This window comes from Peromyscus maniculatus, chromosome 4 (assembly GCF_049852395.1).
Source record: "Peromyscus maniculatus bairdii isolate BWxNUB_F1_BW_parent chromosome 4, HU_Pman_BW_mat_3.1, whole genome shotgun sequence".
Taxonomy (NCBI): Eukaryota; Metazoa; Chordata; class Mammalia; order Rodentia; family Cricetidae; genus Peromyscus; species Peromyscus maniculatus.
This window is the reverse complement of record NC_134855.1, coordinates 21,373,512-21,391,831: the sequence shown is the minus strand read 5'-3', so window position 1 is coordinate 21,391,831 and position 18,320 is coordinate 21,373,512. Positions and strand designations below refer to the sequence as shown.

General features: G+C 36.1%; 1 long non-coding RNA gene across 2 annotated transcripts; it reads right to left on the bottom strand.

Annotated features, from left to right (window-relative positions):
* Window positions 1-967: 967 nt before the first annotated feature.
* On the bottom strand, window positions 968-15,841 carry LOC121829029 (uncharacterized). Of its 2 annotated transcripts, none has more exons than XR_013050443.1 (3): window positions 13,896-15,841; window positions 4,579-4,641; window positions 968-1,205 (listed from the first exon to the last, which is right to left on the bottom strand). It is a non-coding gene; the product is annotated as an uncharacterized LOC121829029 (long non-coding RNA). The 2 variants fall into 2 exon arrangements; XR_013050444.1 differs by having other exon boundaries at window positions 15,477-15,841.
* Between the last annotated feature and the right edge of the window lie 2,479 nt (window positions 15,842-18,320).

Below are 18,320 nucleotides of genomic sequence, written 5' to 3'. Positions count from 1 at the left end.
TTCAGAAGAGAGATACTTGATTAATGTAAAGATATGATAAAAGTTTGTTCATATTTTTATATTTATGATATTAGAGAATTTTATTTATATTCTTTATAGTCTATATAATATTTTCTTTCTGAGTCATAATTATAAGTTAATGATAAGTCCCTTAAGTCAGAGGTACAAGTCAGGAGTAAAGAGATTGTTCACCACATACAAACCCACAGGTTCAGTCTCTAAGCCACAAGAAAAAGTGACTGAATACTACATATCAATAGTGCCATAAGCAATGACACTAAGTTCAAATTCTGCATGAAAGATGATTAAGTACAAAATGACACCACTGCTAATAACAGAAAGTTATAGAATTGTGAATGTAGGGCATTTTAAAACATGAGCAGTCTGGGGGTTGGCTAAATGCTAAGGCAGTTGCCTAGCATGCAAAAACTGTTTAATCCTCAACGCTGGACTGGGGGTGGCTTTGTCCTCACTTAAGGAGATCATAGGCAATTCTGACTGTTATTTGCCACATTTTGAGTATGCTATGACTTGCTTACCAGATTATTTTATCATTTGCTTTTGGTATTATCCTTTACCCTAACCTAATAGTCCAGGAGCCCTGACCAGTGTTGTGTACGGTTTTCATTCTGCTCCAGCATAGTTTTCAATAAAGCCTCTTTGGTGGTATCACTTGCCTCTTACAGATTTCTGTGGCAAATTGAGCTAAAGACAACTCATATGTTTGTGTATGTCTGTGTGCTTATGTGAAAAAAAAAAACGTGCATAGGTTGTCCAATCCCAAGTGGTCAGTCCTGAACATATATAAATAAGAGCAATGTCTTATCTTGTGTCTAAATGGACTCAATACTTTATATATATTAAGTATATATTGCACTCACACATGCAAAGATGTATGTATATGTAATAATAGGAAGAGGTCATGAATGGAGGGCACCTGGGAAGAGTTGAAGGAGTGAGGGAGAGGCAAAAGTGATTCAGATTTTAATGTATATAGTTCTCAAAAAATACAGTTAAAAACTATGTATTTCTTGTGGGTTAGAACTTTGAAACAACGTGCCTTGAAAGAACTAAAATGTCTTCTAACTACTCAAAACTACTTTACCGTCTTCTTGATTTGAACTCACTACCCATCGATCAGCACTGATGATTAGATGCCATGTTTTTCTAAGATATTCAGAAATGACTGCAAACTGGAGAAGTATCTGTAATTAGAATGAGGAATTATTGACCTGAGGAAAGCATAACTTTTGCTTATGTTCATAAAGTACTATGAGCAAATAACAATGTAAGGCCAAAGAATCAGTACTCTGGAAAGTGGGCAGTCTCAAGGATTTTAGGGCATATCTTGATGTGAACTGTAGGAAAGGAAAGAGGCAAGACCAAGGTATCCAAATGATTTTTCTGTAATCCTGGTATAGTTGATTCACCTTCTTAAGTATACTATTCTCCTCCCAAGACAACATTCATGTCTTTTTTGTAGCTTTGAGACAGATCTCAGGCAGAAACAATTTTAGGTAGTTAGTGACTCTATCATTTGTTATAAATGTTACTTTGAAATGGTCAAAATATTATAATGAAAGATGAACACCATAAAGACCCCAAAAGAACTTTGTTTCACACTTGAGAATGGATGATGGAATGTCTAGTTCTGAACTAAAGAATCTTTGCTTACAGTTTGATTAATCTGTCCAGATGTATTTTTAAGATCATGCTTAGTATCCTGAAGCAATTTTGAATGCAGAGTCTCATTTTTAATATCTTTCATTCATTCACCTTTTCAGAAAAAATAATATCCATGTGGAGTAATGCATTCAATATCAATAAGCTTCATAACAGCAATGTGCATCTAACAGGTTTTGATTGACAATGCATGACAAATTATACTTCCTGTTCTACAGATGTCAGTGAATATTCAATAATCAGGTGAAAGTGATTTATTAAATTTTATAGTAAAAATTTAAAAATTCTTTAATGTCACTTTAAATTTCATGAAAGATACATCACATTTACTTGAGGAAGTGATTATCATTTATAGAGTATTTAAATACCTGTTCATGTAAACAAAAATCTTAAATGTTTCAAATACATATTTATGTGAAGCATTATTTGAGGCACTATAGCATAAATATATGTGTAGATTAAACTTATAAAAGATGTATACTATACATGCAAATACATAGCAGAATTGAATTATTTCTGGTAAATGTTAGTTCCCAAGGTACAATCAATGACTAGGAATGACCTTTTACTTATATAGGAATAATTTCATTTTCAGAAAAGGATTGATCTTTAATACACAGAAAGGATTCTTTTCTCATTCCTTATTTTCTCCAAACCTCAGATTTTGTGCATTTGGCTTTCTTTTCTTTTATAGCATCAGTCTCCTGAGATCCTCCAGGAGAGGAAGGTAAATCACCAGTCAATATTTAGACCTGTGTATTCTTCTGATTAATGGAAGAGCCATGGGATGGTCTCCAAAGGCACCTGGAACAATGCCACTGGTTTCCCCACCTCCACACAATCGAAATCTTGATAAGTAACTGTAACTCAAAGTTCAGAGCTTTCAATGACACGTACTCAGCAGCTCTAATACTAACTTAAGTGCCTCATTAGCATTATATACTTTATACTTATTTCCTATGTTTTTCTCTTATGAATTTAGATATTTCTAAGTGGTAGCATAGGAAATGTATGTATTCAAATATTGTTATTTATTGTTTGGGAATAATAATAAAAATTTAGTTTAGCCTATATTGTCTAAACATCCTTCTAATTACTTAAAGATGTATGAAGCTGATACTCCTATATAAATAGATTATAACTTACATAGACATGGAACATTTATTTTCCTGTGATAAATAATGATATGTTTCATTAATTGGAGATATGCCAGGAGAGAGAAAAAATTTCTAGCAGAAGTTAAGCTTATGATAAAAGGATACACTTAAGATGATTCAGTTAACCTCCTAAACTTATTTATGTAGCGATACGACAATCGAAGAGTAATGTAATTGCTTCATATTATCAACTGCTCAGGATAACTTAATCATAATACTTCCATCCTTGTAAAGTTTATAGTCACCATGCAAAAATATAGTCTCAGTATTGTCAATTATTGAAAATGTGGACAATTTTACATCATATCTTCTATGTAAAAGTGAAGTCCAGCTTACTCAGAGTCAGTGGTGGTTTGAGTGTGAAATGTCCCTCACAAACTCAGACATTTGAACACATGGTATCTTGTTGGCAATGTTTGAGAAGACTTTGGGGCACAGTTTTGCGGGGGGGAAAGTGTGTCACTGTGGACAGGTTTTACGACTTCATAGCCTTTCCTGTTTCCAGTTTCCCATCTCTGCTTCATGCTTTCAATGGAGGATGTGAGCTATTAGCTTTCTGACCTGACTGCCATGACTGCTGCTTGCTGACATGCTTCCCTACCACAGTGGACTTGTAACATGCTGAAACCACAAACAGAAAAAAAAAAAAAACCACATTCATGTTGCTTTGGTCATGGTGTTTGATCACAGCAAGAGAAAAGTAATTAGTACTGGGTATAACCTTACTTCTTGGGGATTGGGAATCTCTTTTTTTACTAATATACAATACAATAAAAATTAATGGAGAAGAGGCCATGAATCTGAAAGAGAGGAGGGGCTTGGGAGGGAAATGTGGAAAGGCAGAGATGCTATAATTATATTATAACCCAAAAAACATTTTTAAAAACGTTAGAAATACTGTGATGCTGGGATTAAAATTGTGTGCATTTTTGTTTGTTTGTTTTCATTAGTCAGAGGGGTACACACACACACACACACACACACACACACACACACACACACACACACACACCTTCCCCACACATTGACTGTTAAGAGTCTTTTACTTTATTTGTTATTACTATTATGTGATCTTGATTCAGTACCTGTAATATAGAGAATATAGAGCACAGAAAACAATAACATGTAAAAGAACTTGGAAAGAGACCAAGCCTATTCTTTTTCCTTACCCTGTCTATGTCAGAGCAACTAGAAAGCAAAAACAAAATCAAGGGTATTCACGACTTAGTGGGGTAGAAACAAAAGCAGACAAGAATGAAGGAAAAAAAATCTTGAGTAAGGAAATAATTTTCTATTTCAGTTAGAAAAAGAAAATGGGCTTGGAGATGCTTGGCAAAAAGAACTGCCTCTACATCCCAGCAGAGCATGCATCACTGGCTTCCCAAGCAAGCTGGTTGATTCCTCTTTGCCTCCAGCTACTGCAGCTGCCCCCAGTAACGTCTAGTCTAGCATGGCAATTTATTATTCAGGTCCTGGTTGGAATCTGTGCTTTCTTTCCAAAGTTTCCTTTGGGTAACTGCAAATTTGCATGAGCTTCTCAGATCTATCCATCCCAAAATGTTAGCTCCCCTAGGAGGCTGGCTAGTGATTTAGGTACATGGCTAGAAAACTCTACATCTCCTCTAGAAACCAGTAGATATATCATGCAAAATAATTATTATGCTAAAAAATTACTGTGGATGTCTGGTGTTACCTTCTTAGTTTGATTCATTTAAAAAAAATGAACTGATGTTATTACCTGGCAATGTGGTAGAATCTTCTCTGGGTCTCCCATTTCCAGGATCCCATTAAGCATCCAGTACTATGAAAATAAAAAAGAGACAAGGATTGGAATATTAGAGGTAGTAAATACTAGGGGTGTAATGATCCCTTAAGGACTCAAAAGAACTGAAACATTTAGGGGCAGTACCATTATGGTTCATGCCATGTGGTTACTTTAATAAAGATTATGTTAAAGTCACATGGCATTCTTCAGTTTGATATAGTCACTAACCAAGATGACTTTCAAGTTACATTGTTGCCACCAACTTGACGATATCAATGTCACTAGGCAAAAGGTCAACAAATCACAATACTATTTAGTTCCTGGCAAGATTCAGGATAAAATGAGCCCATCTTCCTTCAAGGCACAAGTCCTGGTGAGATCCATGCATCTTATAGATTAAGCGTGAATAGTCATTCCTTTTATTTTTTTCCAACAAGCATCAGAGTTTTAAAAGCATGGATGCTGTAGAAGAAAGTACCCTTAGGTATGTAGTAAAATAGCAAAGCAAATAAATAGAAGAAGAAATGTCCTTGCTCTCAAGCCAAGGAAAAGAAGTTCACATATCTTACCATTGATTATAAATGAGAACACCAAGCGATGTCATCTGGATGTTGCTTTGATATATGGACCCTTGGCTATTAGGTACTATTTCTTACTGCAAAAGGAATTCACAAAGGAAGCAGAAGTAATGGGGAGTGTGCCAAATGCCCACATTTGGGGCTGTTTTATTAGGAGCACTTGGTAGACTTAAAAAGAAGAAGATGGTGGTGCCATTGTGTCCCACTCCAGCATAGCCAATGATGAGATAAAAAGAATCTGCAGAACTCAGCATTGGCTATAGTTTATGTCCCTTAGAAATCAACTCTTTAAACAGTTACTCGACTTAAAACCATAGTAGCTTTGTGTGGCACTTCTACTCACTTAGAAAACGAATGTCTGGGAATTTTATGGTCTAAGGCACTGTTGAACATAACCACACTAAGTGGCTCTCTATACGTCCCCCTTCCCTCAAACCAAATCCAAAGTCTCATAGGTTATCTGAGGGAAAGAATTGGAGGGTGGAGAAAACAAGAGAAACCTGTGTCCAGAGAGAAGATAGGGAGTTAAGCGTCGCTTCTGTGGGTCTTTCAGTGCTCCATCTCCCTTATTGGGGGCAGGGAGGGGTATATTGAACAAGGCAGGAGAGTCACCGTGCCAGCTAAATGGGTTGTTTTCCACCCTCTCTGGGTGAAACTGTTTATATTACTTGGAGCTGAGTTTAGTCTGATTACTTACCTATTTGGTTCTTAAATTGAGAGGCCCTTAGAGGCTCAATTTCCATTCCTAAGGAGATGATTTCTTGCCTTCCATATCAATCCTTCACTCTCAGACAACTTCCAGTATGTTCCAGCTACCTCTGAGTACTTTGCTATTTTCCATTGCATATATTATCTTGGTCTGTGTACAGAAATTCCTGGTAGCCTTGATACCTGCTTAGGCCCTTCCTTATGTTGCTAAGAAACGTTCCATCCTGAGAATGTTACTAATCTCAGAGGGTCTTTCATCTAAAACTGTATTTCCTGCTGCAACAGAGATGTGGGATAGCTCCCCAGTGGACACTAGGGAAGGGTTTCTGAACACAATCTTGGATGGATTTGAAATCCAGGACAAGCTCTCAAATTTTTGGAAAAGAATATTCCCTGTACCACACACTCGCACACACACACACACACACACACACACACACACACACACACACACACAAATAAATAAATAAATAAATAAATAAATAAAAATGAACAAACAAAGCAAAGTAACCCAGTAAGGCAATTTCATTTAGTAAAAAATATGTGCTATGATCCAAATTGGGCCAACAAGCACACCAGGGTGAGAAGTACAGTTAGTTTTTATTTTAATTCAGGTAATGAATGTGTCTCATCTTATTGGTATGAGCTCAACCTCATTATCTGGCTAATTCAAAACCAATGTGAAGAGAAGGGTATGCTGGAGTCCAGTCTTCAAAAAATGCAGGGCTTAGGCAGACATATACACACACTCATTTCATGAAATTTAGAAGTTTGGTGAAATATTGGCCTTTGTCATGACGGCTTTGATAGGAAAAGTTTTCTCATACACTGGCCTTGGAATGTGGAAAGGGCTAATTAAAAAAGAATTGGATGTTATTTTAGAAGGAAACAATTCCTTGAAGTTTCTCAAGCACTACTGATGCTTAAGGATATATTCAAAGATATCCATAATCCTGAAGTATTATTTTAAACCTATAATCCTGTACACAATCACCTAATTTCACAATTGTGATTCCTTATTGGAATGTCATCCGACATAAAAGGGATAGTGCTTAAGGTGCTACGTTAGCATGTTTTGTGAGCTATGTTAGTTCAAGTGCATAATTTACCAAAGGAAGGGCAAGAGCTTGTCCAACCATTCAAAGCTGGTCACCCCTGCCCTCTCCCCCTCCCCATGTAAGGGTAATTGGAAGAAGACAATTTTGGTGAAAGTTCTTCTGTGAGTCTCATTCACTCCTCTATACATGGAGAGGGGTGTGCACTATCATCTCCATCTTGAAACTGGTAAAAGAAACACATAACTCAGCCAATGCAGAGGTTGAATCTAGACCTATGTCAGAGGAAAGTATCCTGCCACCAAAAATGGCTCCCCTCAGAGGTAGATCAGGCAGAGAGCTGTTGCCTGGATCTTGATAGGTTTTCTAGAGGAATATAAAAAATCTTTGAAAAGGGTTGCTCTCTAAAATTTTTATAAATATTTTTAGTTTTTGATATTATAATAACAATCTTTTCAACTTCCCTTTCCTCCTTCTAAACCCTCTCTTATACCCTGCATATTTTAACACATTTTTACATTTTTTTAATAGAATGTTCTACCTTAAATGAACGATTCTTTTTCTATTAACATAAATGCATAAGTCCTTACTTATCACATTCCAGGTGACATATTTTCCAAAATATTCTTTTTTAAGGAGAATTCTCCAATTATGGGAATGATTTCTTTGACCAGACCAGTATCTGAACATAAATGTAATTTACAGTAAGTTTGGGTTTTAGAGGCAATTCATATCTGAATAGCTAGTGCAACTTATTCCCACTGGGGATGAAAAATATTTCATTCTGGATTACTGCTTCAGTATTTGCTCACCTGTAAGAAAGATCCATTGCATCCCATATCTAGAATATAGCGGTTCTTAGTTAACTCAGAAACCACAGTTACACACTGTCAAAAGAACTACTGTTCCGCACTGGAGGTGATGACTGTGTAATGGGTAAGGAGGGAGTTGCAGTTATTTTCCTTTTGCGGTAATTCCTGTGTTTCTTTGTTTTCTTACATTTATCTTTATTGTCTAGTTTCATCTTTTTACTTTTGTTTGCAAGGATGCTGTTTTCAGATTCTATGAGTACTACAGTCATTCCTTTGATACTCTCATGATATGGCACATTGTTATTTTTTTCATATAGAAAAAGCAGAACTTGTCTATGACTTAGGAAGAAATCTCAATTTACAATAATCCATTAAAATAAATGAAACGTCCTTTAGCAGATATTGAAGTATTAAACTAAGTGAATTAGTATGATTTTTTTAACCTTGGATTCTGGTTTAGACATAAGCATATCTCTTGTTATGGAATTGATATTTTTGGTGTTCAGATAAGGATAATTATATACTACTCTCCCACATATGAGAGCCATTTTCTAAAACCCTTGCTGATGTGCAGTGCAATGATTATCCTGTCACCTCAAATTTCACTTTTCCTTCTACGATCCATATTGTCATTTCCTCCTGAAACACTAAGTAAGGTGGTGAGAAAACATAGCTCTTTCAAAAACCTGTAAATATCTAGAAGTTGTTTCATGCTATTTGGGAGTCTTAACCCATGACTGGCACCTCCTTTTAGTCAGCCACTCTGCTCTCCAAATGATGACTATCACGGTGTCCCACAGCTGGTCAAGGTGTAGAGAATAAGAGTCTATAGAGTGCTCCACTCCAAATGGGGCATATATACTGTACCACCCCGTTCCAAGGCACAGAGATCCTTTTGAAGGAAGGGAAGGTAGAACAAAAAGAGGCAGAAGTCGTGAGATAACAATGTCCTACAGACACAACAGGGAAGCTCCACATGTGAAATCACAGCAGGTACAACACTACACACAAGCCCCATGCAAGCTCAATCCAGACCAAATCCCTCCATGGAGATTGAAGGTGAACATGAAGCCCCACACCTATTGAAGAGTCAATCTTTTTTTATGAATGGGAGAGTCAGTCTTCTTTATGAATGTTGTCCCTGACTGGTCAACCAAGCTCTAGTAGAAGGTGACATTTCATGGATATAAAAGCTGCACAAATTGGACTCGATGGGTCAAAATACAAAAGAAGGCACAAATTAGGTAGTTAGGGAAGGTGGGGGTGGATCTAAGAAGAATTGAGCAAGAGGATTAATAATGGTCAAAACTCAAAGAACTAACACTAATAAACAACTGCACAAATTCCACCTCAACCTAGGAAGAATAGCTATTATCAAGAAAAAACAGAGTAAGAATACTCTAGGTTTGGTGTATGAATTCATCTAGTAACTATGGAAAATAATACGGAGCTTCTCACAAAACAAAAATATCAATGGCTACAAGATCTTACTCTACAATGGTTAAGTGTAGTGCTAAAAGAAACAAGGTCAGCATACAGTATAGATACCCATACATTCACATTTCTCACACCAATGATCAGAATAGCTGAAAACCAGGCAAGGCATCCATCATAGATGAATGTGTAATAGGGAATATTGTGTATACACATAAATGAATATTATTCACTCCTAGAGAAGAAGGAAAACATATTATTCATGGGAAAATGAATGGACCTGAAAATTATATTAACAAATTAACCAGTTTCACACAAGCAAGTAATGAATGACCTCTTCTATAAACAGAATTTAGATTTTCATAAAGTACATAACAACACAAGTACAACTGAGACTTTTTGGAAGAGAAATTGGAGCAGATGAAATGGAGGTGAGAAGAGCAGTAATAGTGAAGCAAAGTACATTTTTTTGCATATGTGGCAGTGTCACAATGAAACCATTGTTTTGTATAATTAATATATACTCATGAAAAGATATTCAGGCAAAATATTGTTAAATGTGAGCAGATAAATATGTAAATGTGTCACTTTTGTCTGTTATAGCAAATACTGTATGCACGAGTGTTCTCTAGGTCTATCTGAACACCAGTTGATTTATATAAATTTATAGGATAATGCTAGAAACCCCAGTTTAATCTATAATGCTGAGGGTTGTAGTTTGTAATAATGTCTCATCCTTGTGAATTGTGTTAAATGAGTGGGTCATTGCTGCTTTTAACATGGTTTGATAGGTAATTGTGAAATGTTGGACGCAATATTTTGTCCCTATATTGTCATCATTTTAACTTCACATGTGTGGATGAGTCATAAAACACCATGTTTTATGACTTAAAGAAAGATACCATAAAATTTTTTAAATGTAAAAAAAAAGTTAATTTCGTGATGTTTTCTTCTAATATCATTGGCTATATTAAAATTGTAGTACAATGTGTATAGAGATCTATTGAGGGCCTTTAATTTAAAACCTCCACTAGATGTACTACAGCTCTATAGTCATAACCCACAATCACATATAAAAGAACAGTCCAGGAATTCCCTCAAGCACCTACTCAATAAAGCTTCTTCCTACATCAAAGCACCACATATATCAAAGTTCACAATGATAAAAAAAATTTCTTTGCATTTAAGTTAACAAAACCTAGTATTTTATTGTTAGGTGTCTGGTCACAGGGATACCAGAGGTTATTTCATTGGAAATTCCCGAGTCTGGCTTTCTACAGTGACCAAACTGGGTAGATAGTTACCACTAACATTGGATTATTTTCCATTGTTCCTTGTGGATCAGAAATAAAAACCCTCATTTAGTGGCAACTCTTCAAAAGCATTTCTCAAGTGTCATGATCAACACTCAATCATTATGTAGTGCGTACTGAATCTCAAATAAAATCAGCCTTTGAAGGCAAAGAAAGCCTACATTTTATGTTCCATAGCTAATGAAGACAAAATTCAAGGTTTGTACATTGATGGTGAGTACAAAGGCTACGATAAAACAATAGCCTCACTCTTCTGAGACAACACTGATGCTTCTGTTGCATTTCACATGACTTCTGGAGATTGAACCAAATTGATGAATAATGAATTTCCGTTAATGGTGCAAAACAGCAAAGCTATTCACTTCATTCTAGTGTAGCTTGTTATATTTTCCAGGCTTTAAAAAAAAACAAGAGATAACGTCTCTATGTGTCCTGTGTGACATATTCATATATCATTAAAAAAAAAACACACTCATAGATGATGCTTTGTACATGAAAGATGAAGGTCCTAAAATTCTTACCAGTAAGTGGTGGGTTTTCAATTGAGCATCCTTCAAGATTGAGGAATTCAAAAATAGTGAAATAGAATGAACCTATTGGGCACTAGTGAATTGTGTGTAAGTTATGGATTAGCTTTTAAGAATTTGTATTGGGGAAACTGAATGGAATATTTCTTCATTCAAGGAGTGTTTATAGAGCCCCCATGAGGAGAGACTGTACTGTATGTACTCTAAAACAAAAGATATAGAATTACTACCACAGCTATGATTCTGCCTATCAGTAAAAGCAAGGATAAGTAAGGGTGCAAACAGAGCTTTTACCATACATAAATGAGCAAAGAATAAAATTGCTATTTGTAAAAATCAAAAACAAAAACCAAACAAACCTTAAATAAATAAGGACACAGAAGCTATCTTCAATTGATAATCACTCACAAATGAAAACTTACTTTTCTCCAATGGAGTCTGACTGGGATACATACCACTTAAGGGTAGACTATACACCCAGTGGTAAAGGGCCAACACAAAACAAACTCAAGGGTATCTTTAAAGGTTCTTCGTCTCATAATGTTTTGTCAGTGTTTTTTTTTTTTTTTCTTTCAGTAGTGGTCCTCTTTGTGTATGTATTATGACATATTTTTGGGAATTTATGGGATTCTTATGTTTGTGTGTATTGTTTATATAATGTTTCTTGTGCTTTTTCTTTGGCTCTTTTTCTTCTGTTTGTTTTTTCCTCAGTATGATTTGTTTGTTTTGGCTTACCTTACTTTATTATTAATCTTTAGATGATTTTGTTTTCTGTCCCTAAGGATGGACAGAAAGTGAGTGAGTACAGATGGGAAGAGAGCTTGAGAGAATCTCAGGGGAGTTGAAGGAGGGGAAACCTTAATCAGAATATTTTCTATGGAAAACAAAACTATGTTAAGTAAAAGAAAAGGAGAAAAATAATAGAATGTTGGAACAGCAAAGAATATTTTGGCAGCAGATAACTAGAAGCATCCTAATTGTCTAATTCTCACTGCTACAATCCCTGAGATCACAATGTTTCCAAAATATGCATCACTGATACACAACAAGATCCATCTCATCGTTCAGGATCTTACCTACTACAGCTTTATCAGTACATGGCTTTCCTACTTAACCTGTATTTTTAAAAATATTTTATCTTTTTTATTATTTCATCAAAGCTTTAGCTCTGAATTTATTGTCTCCCAAAAGACATTTACTAATGACGTGTAATTGTTTTTTTAAGTCTTCTTCCATCAACTTACCCCCCACCCCCCCCGCGCAGTATTTAATCATGGATCTTCTACTACATTGTGTCCTCTTGTTAGAATTGCTTTTATCTTCATAAAAAAAAAGGTTCACAAGAAAGGTGATGTTGTTCTCAGTCTAATAATCATTAGTATCTAATATTGCATTTAGTGTCTCAGTAAAGAGCTTGGATGCAAAGGCAAATGTTGTTTCTGAGTAGGAAAGTTCACTGCAGTGGAAGACAGTGATTCTTTCCAATAAGTAATAATGAACATGCAATGAATATTTGTTTAGTTAAGGATAGCAGGAAACAATAAGGTTTGTATTGCCACAAAATAAAGGAGTTAATTTCCAAAGGAGAGAAGGTGATATGGTTAGTGAAGGAAGGTGAAAATTGAAAGAGATTTGGGGTCCTGGCTTTGAGAAATGACTATAATACAAGTGATTTCTTTGTGTTATAAGGGAATCTGTGGAAATAATAAAATTTAAAAACTAAAATTTAAAAACATGGTCTTGAATGCAGCTTTTGATTCTGAAAAGATTAGAGTTATAAAGAGAAGAAGATAAAGAATGTTACTGTGTGCACCCAGAGGCAGGAAGAAATCAAATGTTTACTTAATCGCCTCTCTCTCTCTCTCTCTCTCTCTCTCTCTCTCTCTCTCTCTCTCTCTTTCTTTATTATCTATCTATATTTGCATGTGAAAATAATATGATGTCTCTACAAACTAAAATATTTTAAAAGAAGAATGCTGGGATTCTTGATGTGACTTCTACTTCATTTAAAAAGAGCACAATGTGATTTTGCAGCAATATTTATCATATACAGAGTTTTATTCATGACCTACACTAAACTAAGTTTATACTGTGATTTTTGCTTTTAATTTGTTATGAGTTATTTATAAAGAACTTCACTCTTCAGATAACATTAATCTTTCTTTAGGCCAAATTTTGTTAACTAGACAATAATTAATTGTTTGATTGCTTGTATTTTCTATGCACATTATTATCTCCCTCTAAATCCTAATCTTCAGCTTGGGGATACAGTTCAATTGGCAGAGTGCTTGTCTACCTGGCACTAAGTCCATCATCATGTATATTATGCATGTGAAGCACACCTGAATTCCACAGCTAGGGATGTGGAGATAGGAGGTTCTGAAATTCAAAGTTATATTTAGCTACATGGGAATTTTGAGGCCAGTCTGAAACATACATGAGTTAGCAGCTCAAAATCTACAACTCACAGCACTAAAGACAATAATATCACATAATAAAGAGAACTACAATGATAACATACCAAGTTCCCTTATTGAAATTCACAAAGGAAACCAACTATTGGTTAGCTTGATAATTTATTGATTGTATTATGGGCCATGAAACTATGACCTTTAAACTATGGAGTCTACCATTTGTTTTTGTCAATAAAATTGTATTAGTACACAGTGCACAAATTTGTCTACGTGTCATCCATGGCTACTTTCACATATACAGTGCAGTTATGTAATATAAGCAGGAACCATGGTATAGCTCATTGTAGCATGAATCTTAAAAGTTCTTATTAATGAAATCAAACCCGAGGCCAGTTATTGGGGTGAACACTGGAAGATCAGAGAGACAGAACAAACCACAGCTATCTCACCTCGCCGGATCCTCAGCTGGTCTTGTCTCCTCAGACTGGAGGCCTCTGAGTCCTCATCCAAAATGGGTCTCAGCTGAACTGCTGCTCGAAAGCCTGAAGCTTAACCAGCCAAATGCTTAACCAGCCAAATGCTTCTAGTTTCTGGTCCTCATGCCTTATATACCTTTCTGCTTTCTACCATCACTCCCTAGGATTAAAGGCTTACTTCCTGGGATTAAAGGCGTGAGTCACCATGCCTGGCTGTTTCCAATGTGGCCTTAAACTCACAGAGATCCCAGATGGATTTCTGTCTATGGAATGCTAGGATTAAAGGTGTGTGCTATCACTGCCTAACTAGTGGCTTTTCTGTTCCCTGACCCCAGATAAGTTTATTAAGGTACACAATATTTTGGGGAACACAATACCACCACAGCTCATATGACAGGAACTTATCTTATGAATTCCAGAAGAAAATGTTGCATTTACTTTATAACTTTGCATATCAACAGTACCACTAAGTATTAACCATTAAGCTATGCTTTAAATATCTGTGCCACAGTTACTTTTTTATTACTGTGCTGAGACATCATGATCAAGGGAACTTGTAGAAGAAAGAATTTTGTGCTTAGTTTCAGAGGGTGAGTCCATGAACATCATATCAGGAGAGTCGACAACAATCAGGCAAGCATGGTGATAGAGGAGTGACTGAGAGTTTGCATCCTCATCCAAAAATAGAGGGCAGAGAAAGTTAGCTGAGACTACAATAGGGTTTTGAAATCTCAAAGCCCAAGCCCAGTTCCACACTTTCCTCAAGGCCACATCCCCTAAGCTTTCAAAAACAGTTCTACCCTCTGGGGAAGAAGCACACAAGTATGTGGGCCCAGGGGCTCATCCTCACTTAAACCATCACATTCCACTCCCTGGCCCCCATAGACTTGCAGCCATATTATAATACAAATTGCATTTAGTTCAAATTCAGAAGTCCCCAAAGGTCTTCACAGTCTCAAGACAGTTTAAAACTCCAAAGTCTAAGTTTCTTCTGAGACTCAAGGCAATCTCTTGATTATAATTATCTGTGTGGTTAAATTTTATTTGTGCACCCCAATAAAGCTTACCTGAGGATCAGAGTTCAAAGCCAGCCATTATATTAAACATAGAGATCAGGCAGTGTGGCACATGCCCTAAATCCTAGCATTAGGGAGGCAGAGATTCATTCAGATCTCTGTGAGTTCAGGACCACACTGGGAACAGAACCAGGTGTGGTGGCACATGCCTTTAATCCAAGCAGTAGTGAACCATAGAGGTCTGGATTTGTACAGACAGACAGGAAGTGATAGAGATGGCCAGACAGAGGGAAATGATGTAGCTGGGAGGAGAGAGGAAGTGAGATCACAGGGACAGAAAGACATATAGGTGTGGGTATATAGGAAATAGGTATTTCTTGGGCTGAGGATTTCCTAGTGTAACTTATGGTTGTGGCTTGTTCTGTTCCTCTGATTTCTCAGCTTTCCCTCCAATATCTGGCTCTGGGTTTTTTTTATTAATAAGACCATTTAGCAATTCATCTTACATACCTATAAAATAAAAAAAAATAAAAATAACGTATTTCCAGCGTACGATGGCCCAGAATATACATGACTTTCTCAAAGGGAGGAGCACTTGTGTAGAGAGAAAACACTAGGCCCAAACAAAACCAAAACCCAACAATGAAAACTCCAAATCCTGCAGTTCCATGTCCATCGTCAAAGGGATTAAATGGCTCTTCCTTTCCAGATGTGCTGACTGTAACTTCTGTCTCTTGGGCTAGTTTTCAGGTGGGCTGTTTTCAGCTCTCCCTGGCAAACATTCCATGGATCTGGCACCTCCAAATTTCTGGGGTCTTCAACACAATCTCAGCTTTACTGTCACATCTCATGAAATGACCTCTCTGTGCCTCCATGCAGGGACTAGTCTGTCACATGATGAGTCTCTCCTTAACCACAGAGGAATATTCCATGATTCCATGTTCCAAGATAGAACAATGTGACTGATGCTGCCAAGGCTGGCTGCCTGTTTGGTAAGGAATCTGGCCTCCTCTTTGGATTACATTTCCATAGGCTGTGATTTGCTATTGTTTTTAAGAACATAAAATTCTTTAGGACTTTTCCTTTTACAGGATTAGTTGGGTGGGTTCTTGCCCTAAGGACATCATTTCCTTTATTCCATTCTATTTCAGGCCTCTCCTTATCTTTTTTAGTACAAGCCTTATTTACAGTACTAAATTTCCCAATTTTCTCTTTCTTTTTAAACTACATCACATGATAGAGTCAATCAAATCTCCTGTCTTAAAATCTCCTCAGCCAAGGAAATTACTCTCAAACTCTTCAATTTTGTCTAAGGTAGATTCTTAGGAATAAGACAAATTTGTAGTAAGCACAGGTAAGCGTAATTCTCACACCCTCATCAAGGAAGCTATTTTGCAATAGGTAGAGACTATTATAGAGACCCACAACTGGCCAAGATGCAGAGGATAAATGACCATGAGGTTCCCAACCACACCCCAATTGGTCCATCTACAAGACAAGCCCATTACATAATGTGTAGTCAAACATTGCAGAAGAAAGAACAGAAAGACACTAAGAGACAGAGACCAGAACTTCCTATGACACTGTGACGTAGTGTCTTCTATACATGACAGGAAAGCTGTCCACATGATATCTCATCAACATGGATGCCTGAAAAGCTCTGCAAAATTACAACACCAGTTGACATAGCAATATAGATAGGGGAAGTTAGGGGTGACTGGAGAGAGAGAGAGAGAGAGGAAGCACCCATCCCATGTGACCATGCCTAAATACATGTACAGATGAACAACACTGAATAGATTAAGTAAGACACATTTGCACTAATCATAATGAAGCAGAGGTCATGAATTCAACTGTTAATGGGGACATGGATAGGCAGAGTTAGATGGAGAAGACAGAGGGGTGGAACTGTTGTAAATTCCATACTCATACATGAAATTATTAAAAATGAATAAATAACAAAAAACTCAGGAAAAGTGAGATGACTTAACTTGCTTAGGATTACACTTACGAATAAGTAATAAAATCTGACTACAACTCTGTACTGAAACAATATAGAGATTAATCAGACTAGCCATTTAGTTAATTTAAGGACACCTACTCTCTTCTAAAAGAAAATTTAGATATATATTCCTTAAAAGCTAAGACATGTCTTCAAATATTAGCCTTATTTTTTTTCCTGTCACAAGTGAGAGTATATGGACCAAATAATAGAATCTGAATAACTATCAATTTTCCTGAAGAATAACTTAGAAAGATTGCTTCAGGACATGAAAAAATTTTTTAGGTGTGATTGCTTTGAAATATGTATTTTACCTCCACCAAAGTTAGGAAATTAGACAAAATATTTTCCCACATTAAATTACAAAATAATTCTTTATTGCAATAACACCAACACAGTAATTGAATGGAGAAAATGAATTTATATATTGTTATAAACAATCTTGCTTTCGTAAAGCCTAAAACAAAATCTCAGCTTTTATTCATACTGCCTTCAAATTGTACACAGACAATCAAGAAATCAACAGAATAAATAAGAAAATATATTTAAAACATAGTGTGCCAGAGAGTCAAGAATTGTGGGAATTGCTAAGCAGATGCTTACCACAATACCACATTTATCCTTCCCATGACTATCCTTGAATAACGTGAAATTATCAACCTGTAAATCTAATGCAGCAAGATCTACTCTTCAAAGCAAGGCAAATGCCTGAATTTGTAATATCTACTCCATAATTAAAATACCAGGCAAACTCCTCAGTTAATGGACACATGTTTTTGAGCCTACAACTTACACAGTGGGAGTGAGAACAAAGGATCATGGCATGGTCAACACCCACAAGGAAACACATAACATTCAACTACTGCCAACAACTCTGCTGAAATTCAGAGCTTTAGTCTAAAGCATAGATCCTTCTGGAATATTATGAAAAGACAGGTAAAATGAGGGTCAGTGCAGGAGATGGCTCAGCTGGAAAAAGTGTTTGTCATGGAACCCTGAAGACCTGAGTTCCAATCCATGTGCAGGTGGAAGAGAAGAACTTACTCTACAATGTTGTCTTTGCCTTCCTCACATATAACTTGGCATACTGTGTTCAGATCATTCTTAAGCTCCCCTCTAATATTAAATAAAGTTAATTCTAAAGACAAAAGTAAATTTTATATACTTCCCTAGTAGATATTTCTAGATTCAGAGTATCTAAGCACATCTGGGGTATGAGGATTTATAATTCTTTCTCTCGATAACAAAAACATACAGACAAAATCATTCTTATTCTATTAAACTTATTATAAAACATTATAAAATGGCTAGTTATAAATAATTGCCATCTAAAAAGTTGCTTATTTGTATTCTATTGGCAATAGAAATGATACATTTACA